The sequence below is a fragment of the Microtus ochrogaster genome, unplaced genomic scaffold, assembly GCF_000317375.1.
Source record: "Microtus ochrogaster isolate Prairie Vole_2 unplaced genomic scaffold, MicOch1.0 UNK69, whole genome shotgun sequence".
NCBI classification, from domain to species: Eukaryota; Metazoa; Chordata; class Mammalia; order Rodentia; family Cricetidae; genus Microtus; species Microtus ochrogaster.
The window spans coordinates 1099850-1106010 of NW_004949167.1; positions in this window are offsets into that span (position 1 = coordinate 1099850).

The following is a 6161-nucleotide window of genomic DNA, read 5'->3' on the forward strand; positions in this document are numbered from 1 at the left end:
AAAAAAAAAGAAAAGAAAAGAAAAAAAGAGATCTCCTGAGTAAATTGGAAGCATGGGGACCTTGGGGGAGGGCTGAAAGGGGGAAGGGGAGAGGCAGGGAGGAGAGCAGAGAAAATGTAGAGCTCAATAAAAATCAATTTTAAAAAAAGCTTATTTACCATGAATGTGGCTCCACTTATAGGATGTGTAAATAGTCTGACTTAACATATCACATAAAGGGACTCAAGGACAAAAAATCACCTGATCAACTGAAGAGATAAAGGAAATTCTTGCGACAAAATCTAATACCTTCTCCCAATTTAAAAAAAAAGAAAAGAAAATGAATTGATCAAACACACGATTTAGAAACTTTAAAAAAAAAAGTAAAAGGGGAGATTATGAAAGAAGTAAATTAATAAGTATAAAAATAGTAAGCCTTGCAATTGTAAAATAGAGTTGAACTGGATCCAGCAATCGGGGGCAGAGACAGGAGAATAGCTTAGGTTATGGTGAGGCCAGTTCTGGTCTATGCAGTGAACTCCAGGTCACCAGAGACTACATAGTGAGATGCTGTCTCAAAATAAGTAAATAAATAGACAGTAATCAATTTAAAAATCAGTTCTTTGAAAACCACCCAGGTCTTGCATCAACAGCTCTGAGTGCAGAGTCTGAAACTCTACCAAAGGCACATTGCCCTTCCACAGGAATCTCAAGATAGTGAACTATAAGCAACGGGAGTGGCTGTGGGGTCAAGTCAACAAGGGTGTGGCAATTCAATCCGTGGAGTGGCTGTGGGGTCAAGAGCAACAAGAAAGGGTGTGGCAATTCAATCTGCGGAGGCAAGTTCTTCCAGAAGATGGAGGAACAATAGTTGTGGACACAGATGTTTTCTTATTTAGAGAGATGGCAGTAGTCCCTGACAGCACGTGGATAAGATCACTGTTGAGATGGTATCACGTGACGGCGCCGCACAGTGTACTGGCCCTGCTAAACCATTTCATTATGTTTGCAATTTCCATGCCTCCCCTTTATCATAAACCGATGATTTTAAAATACAAATAAAATTACCAAGAATATGGAGGCCCATTATGTAGCACAGTCAAGTAAGAAATTCCAACGTGGGAAATAGGTGTGCATAGACACACAACCATTGAATACAAGGAGTCCACCCTGAGCCAGGAGGAAATCTGAGATGCAAAGTTTCCATCGTGGAAAATTCAATAAAAGAAAAGCAATCACAAGACACACAAACAGTAAACGTTGGCTTATCCAAATGGATAATTAGTATCAACAAAAGACATTCCTGGGGTTAAGGGTGTAGTGGTAGCCCTGAGTTAAATCCCCTGAATACAGGAAGAAAGAAAGGGGGAGGGAGAGGGAGGGATGGAAGCAAGAATTTTGAAGCTCCAAACTAACAGAGCTCCATGTAATTAGTCTAGATGTTCATTTAAAACGAGAAGCCAATGATTTTGGATACATAATGCATAAAAATGCAGCTTTGTGGCATATATAACTAAAAATAATGGGGGTTTGTGGGAGCTGATTCTCTATGCTGGTGAAGTTCTAATAAATTCAAATTAGAGTGTTACGACACTAGGGTGTCAAGTGCAATTCCCCAAGGAACACATTTTAGAGAAATAAACAGAGCATAGGGTGTGTGTGTGTATTCCAAATATCCATATATGGCAATAAAGTCTTTTGCCACAAAAAGCCAACTAAACACAAAAGAAAATAGGAACATGGAAAGAGAAGCCATAGACACATAGAAAATGTAACAAATGATAGAATTGTGATCCTTCTTGTCAGTAAATATTTAAGATGTGTGTGAATGGGTTAAACTCTTTAATCCAAAATCAGAAATTGACAGAATGGGTTTTATTTTTTTTTAATAAATTTTAGTTTATGTTTATGGGTGTTTTGCCAGCATGTCTGTACATGCCATAGTACAAAAGAGGGTGTTGGATACCCTGGGGTTGGAGTGATGCACCACTATGTGGGTGCTGAGATCCAAGCCAATGCCTCATGATAAGCAGCCATTGCTTTTTTTTTTTTTAAAGAGTAGCTTTTTTTATTTTTCTTTTTTTTAAATATAGTGAGGCAGCCATTGCTTTTAACCACTGCAGCCATCGCTCCAGGGTGGATGGGTATGAGAAAGTTTCACTACAAAAGCAAAAACAGTTCTTTTTTTTTATTTTTTTTATTTTCTTTTCTTGCAAAAACAGTTCTAAACATTTGTGCATCTAACAAAAGACAAGATAGCTGAAGAAAACCTGGAAGAATTGCAAGGGAGTGACAGAGAAGTTGTATCGGCAGGTAGAGACGGTGATGTTTGACTCTCTGTTCCGGAAGTAGAGACAAAGACAGTCGGCTCTGTTCTAGCTAGAACAAACCAGAAAGGTAAGAAGACAGACGGCTTGAACAACACAAGAAACTGATAAAACTGACAGAAAGATCCACACACCTTTAGTCCCAGCACGCAGGAGGCAGAGGCGGGCAGAACTCTGCGAGTTCCAACCCAGCTAGGGCTACACAGTGAACCCTGTCTCAAAAAAAACAAAAAAAAAAAAACGAAAGCAAACAAACGAAAGCAAATCAACCAAACAACCAAGACCCTGCCTTATCGTATCTCTACAGAAGTGACCCTTCGAAGCAGAAACGGTTCCATCACCTTCCCAAATGAGAGAGACAGAATCTTCATATTCCAGCGGCTGATTTTTACAAGCATGGGAACAAAACTGGTCCGGGTTCCAATCTGGAAGCTACAGGGAGTTCCCTAGGAGTCTCTCTCTTCAGAAGATAACAGTAAAACCCACAAGGTAGGACTGGGACCGACCAATGGGAATAGTGGCATCCAGTGAAATGGGGGAAGAGACCCCAAGGCAGTGGTCTTCAACCTTCCTAACGCTGTCTTCAACCTTTTCAAACAGTTCCGTATGTTGTGGTGACCCCCCAACCATAAAATTGTTTTCATAGCTACTTCATAACTCTAATTTTACTACTGTTATAAGTTGTAATGTTTTTTATTTTGTTTTGTTTTTTTTTGTTTTGTTTTACGAGACAGAGTTTCTCTGTAGCTTTTGGAACCTGTCCTGGAACTAGCTCTTGTTAGATGGGGCTGGCCTCGAACTCACAGAGATCTGCCTGCCTCTGCCTCCCGAGTGCTGGGATTGAAGGCTGCACCACCACCGCTTGGCTGAATTGTAATTTAATATCTGATATTCAACTCCAAATAGGTGGAGAACCATTGTTTGCGAAACACTATGCCCCCTCCCACGCATACCCCCATCCCAAATGCCTGATAGGTACACCCTGCTAAGACAGGCTCCTCCCCTAAAGGGTGTGGCCCAAAACTAGGCACTAATAAAAGCCAGTGCCAGCTCTATTCTGTGCGTGGGTTTCATTCTCCCGCTCCACCTGGAGCGTCTCTGTCGCTGTACCCTCCGTGGGTACGGCCTGAGTGCTACGTCCTGATTCTGCTTCGGTGAGTCTGAGCCTCTCATCTCGTTGGGAAGGGTTGTCAACTTGCCTGGAAATTCTGAGGCTGGGTAGGTCAGAAACGCTAGAAAGTAGGGGGCTCGGCTAACGGGAGTAGTAAGGCAGAAGCATTTGAAGAGGTCCTGTTATTTAGGGGCTCATTTGCTGAGCATCAGGGCCTGTCTTCACCAGACAAACGCGGCTTATACAGGCGACAGTGGCGTGCCTCGCCATGACTGCCTTTCCGAGCTGTGGCCATTGCCAAACCCAAGCAGGTTGCAAGGGTGTATAAAATGCCAGGGCAGGTCGCTATTAGGATTAGAGTGTGTTCGCGTTCCACACGCCTCCAAGTCCCATGACCTGGAGACAGAGGCAGACAGATCTCTGATATCAGATTTCAAGACCAACCTGATCTACATACGGAGTTTCAGGCTAGCCAGCGCCTATCTCCAAATAGTAATAATAATTTAAAATAATAAAACAAAGTCGGGTACGGTGGCACACGCCCTTAATCCCAGCACTGGGGATCAAAACCAGCCTGATCCACATAAGAAATTCTGGGATAGGCAGGGATATGTAGAAAGGTAATATTTCAAAAAATTAAATAAAATAAATAATAAAAATAAAAAATTGGGCGTTTTTTGTTTTTGTTTTTGTTTTTTTATGTGTGGATGACAAGGTCTCTCTACATAGCCCTGGCTGTCCTGAAACTCACTATGACCAAACTAGCCTGGAACCTACAAAAATCCACCTACCTCTGCCTCCCTTGTGCTGACGTCAAAGGCCACTTTAACCATGCCCAGCCTATAAAATAATTGTTTCAATGGTGCTGTGCAGGGGACCAGAAGGATAGAGACCAGAGTGGGTCCTGTTGCCCCAGAAATCCCTCCTTGTTTTTGTTTGTTTGTTTTTTCCTTTTATTTCGTTTTTAATTTTTTTTGGACAGGATTTGTCTGTAGCTTTGGAGCCTGTCCTGGAACTTTGTAGACCAGACTGGCCTTGAAAACACAGAGATCCGCCTTCCTCTGAAACCTGAGTGATGAGATTAAAGGCTTATGCCACCACTGCCCAGTGATCTTTGCGGTTTTTGTAGGTACTCATTGGGATCTAGAAAGCTCGACTTTGGACAAAATAGTTATCGGCCTAGAGGAACTTCCGCCTAGCTGTCTGGGATGAAGGAAGGTAAGCATGTATTAACGGGATAGCAAATATATTAATATGCTCTTCCGGGACTATATGATGATTATTTTTTTATCTTTTGATTTTGTTTATGTATATCTGTCTGTTTCAGAGTATGGGACTGAGAGTAACTGCCTCTGGCACCCAGAAGACTGTGTTAGGTTTCTATGTAAGCCTTGGCTGTTCTGGAAATCAGCTACCATAGACCAGGCTGACCTCAACTCAGATAGGCCTGCTTCAGCCTCCCAGGTGCTGGAATTAAAGCAAATGCCACCATGCCTGGCTATTTTATTTATTTGCTTGTTGTTTATTTGTTTGGTTAGTTGGTTTTCTAAACAAGGTTTCTCTGTAACTTTGGAGCCTGCCCTGGAACTCCTTCTGTAGACCAGGCTGGCCTCAAACTCAGACATCCACCTGCCTCTGCCTCTGCCTCCCATGTGCTGGGATTAAAGGCCTGTGCTGGGTTTTGAGACAAAGTCTTCCTATGTAGCTCTGCTTGGCCTCATCCTAGATAAGAACTTCTCACTCCCCTCCCCCACCCCTCAGGCAAACTCTGTTCTCCTGTGTGACTCTGGAGAGGACCTCAAGGAAGCCAAGTCTCAGTGTTATCTCTTTGGGACTGCTGTCTTGTCCTACACACAATGTCCTTGTTACCTACCCACAACACGGAAAGTCAGAGCGTTCCCTTTCATTGGTCATGATCCCTCCTTCCAATTACCCATTCATCAGATGATGGACAGACTCCTAGATAGAGTTCAAGTTTGGGTTACCATAATATGTACAAATGGGGGGCTGGAGAGATGGCTCAGTGGTTAAGAGCATTGCCTGCTCTTCCAAAGGTCCTGAGTTCAATTCCCAGCAACCACGTGGTGGCTCACAACCATCTGTAATGGAGTCTGGTGCCCTCTTCTGGCCTGCAAGCATACACACAGACAGAATATTGTATACATAATAAATAAATAAATAAATATTTTTTTAAAAAATCGACAAATGGGAACATAAAGGTACAAAGAGCTTTGCAATTCTCTTGGGTATAGACCCAGAAGTGGATTGCAGGGTTTGTACAGTAAATCGATTTTCTGTTTGTTGTCTCATCTTCTACAGCTGTTGGTGCCATTTTACATTACTTGTGTGTGTGTATGCAAGAATTCTGGTTCTATAGCTCAACAGTATTACTGCTTGGCTGGTGGGGTTTGTTTTAAAACCATCTCAATGGTCTCATTTTGTTTTTCTAGGTTGAGATCAGGCATTTTTGATGTTGTTGTTGTTGTTATCCATTTGTGTATCTTCAGTGAAAGGTTTTGGGGTCCTTGAACTCTTTGTGTATAAGCTGGAGATTGAAACCAGAGCTCTGTGCTAGGGAAGGGCTCTCAACAAGGGTTCTGTTCCATTCCCTGCCTCCCACCCATCTTTGAAGTGCTGGGGCTCGAACACAGGGCTCCACTTATGACTTAGGCAGTGTTGTCTTCCACTGGGCCACATTCTCTAACCTTTAGTTATGTTATTATTATTACTATTATTTTTTTTTT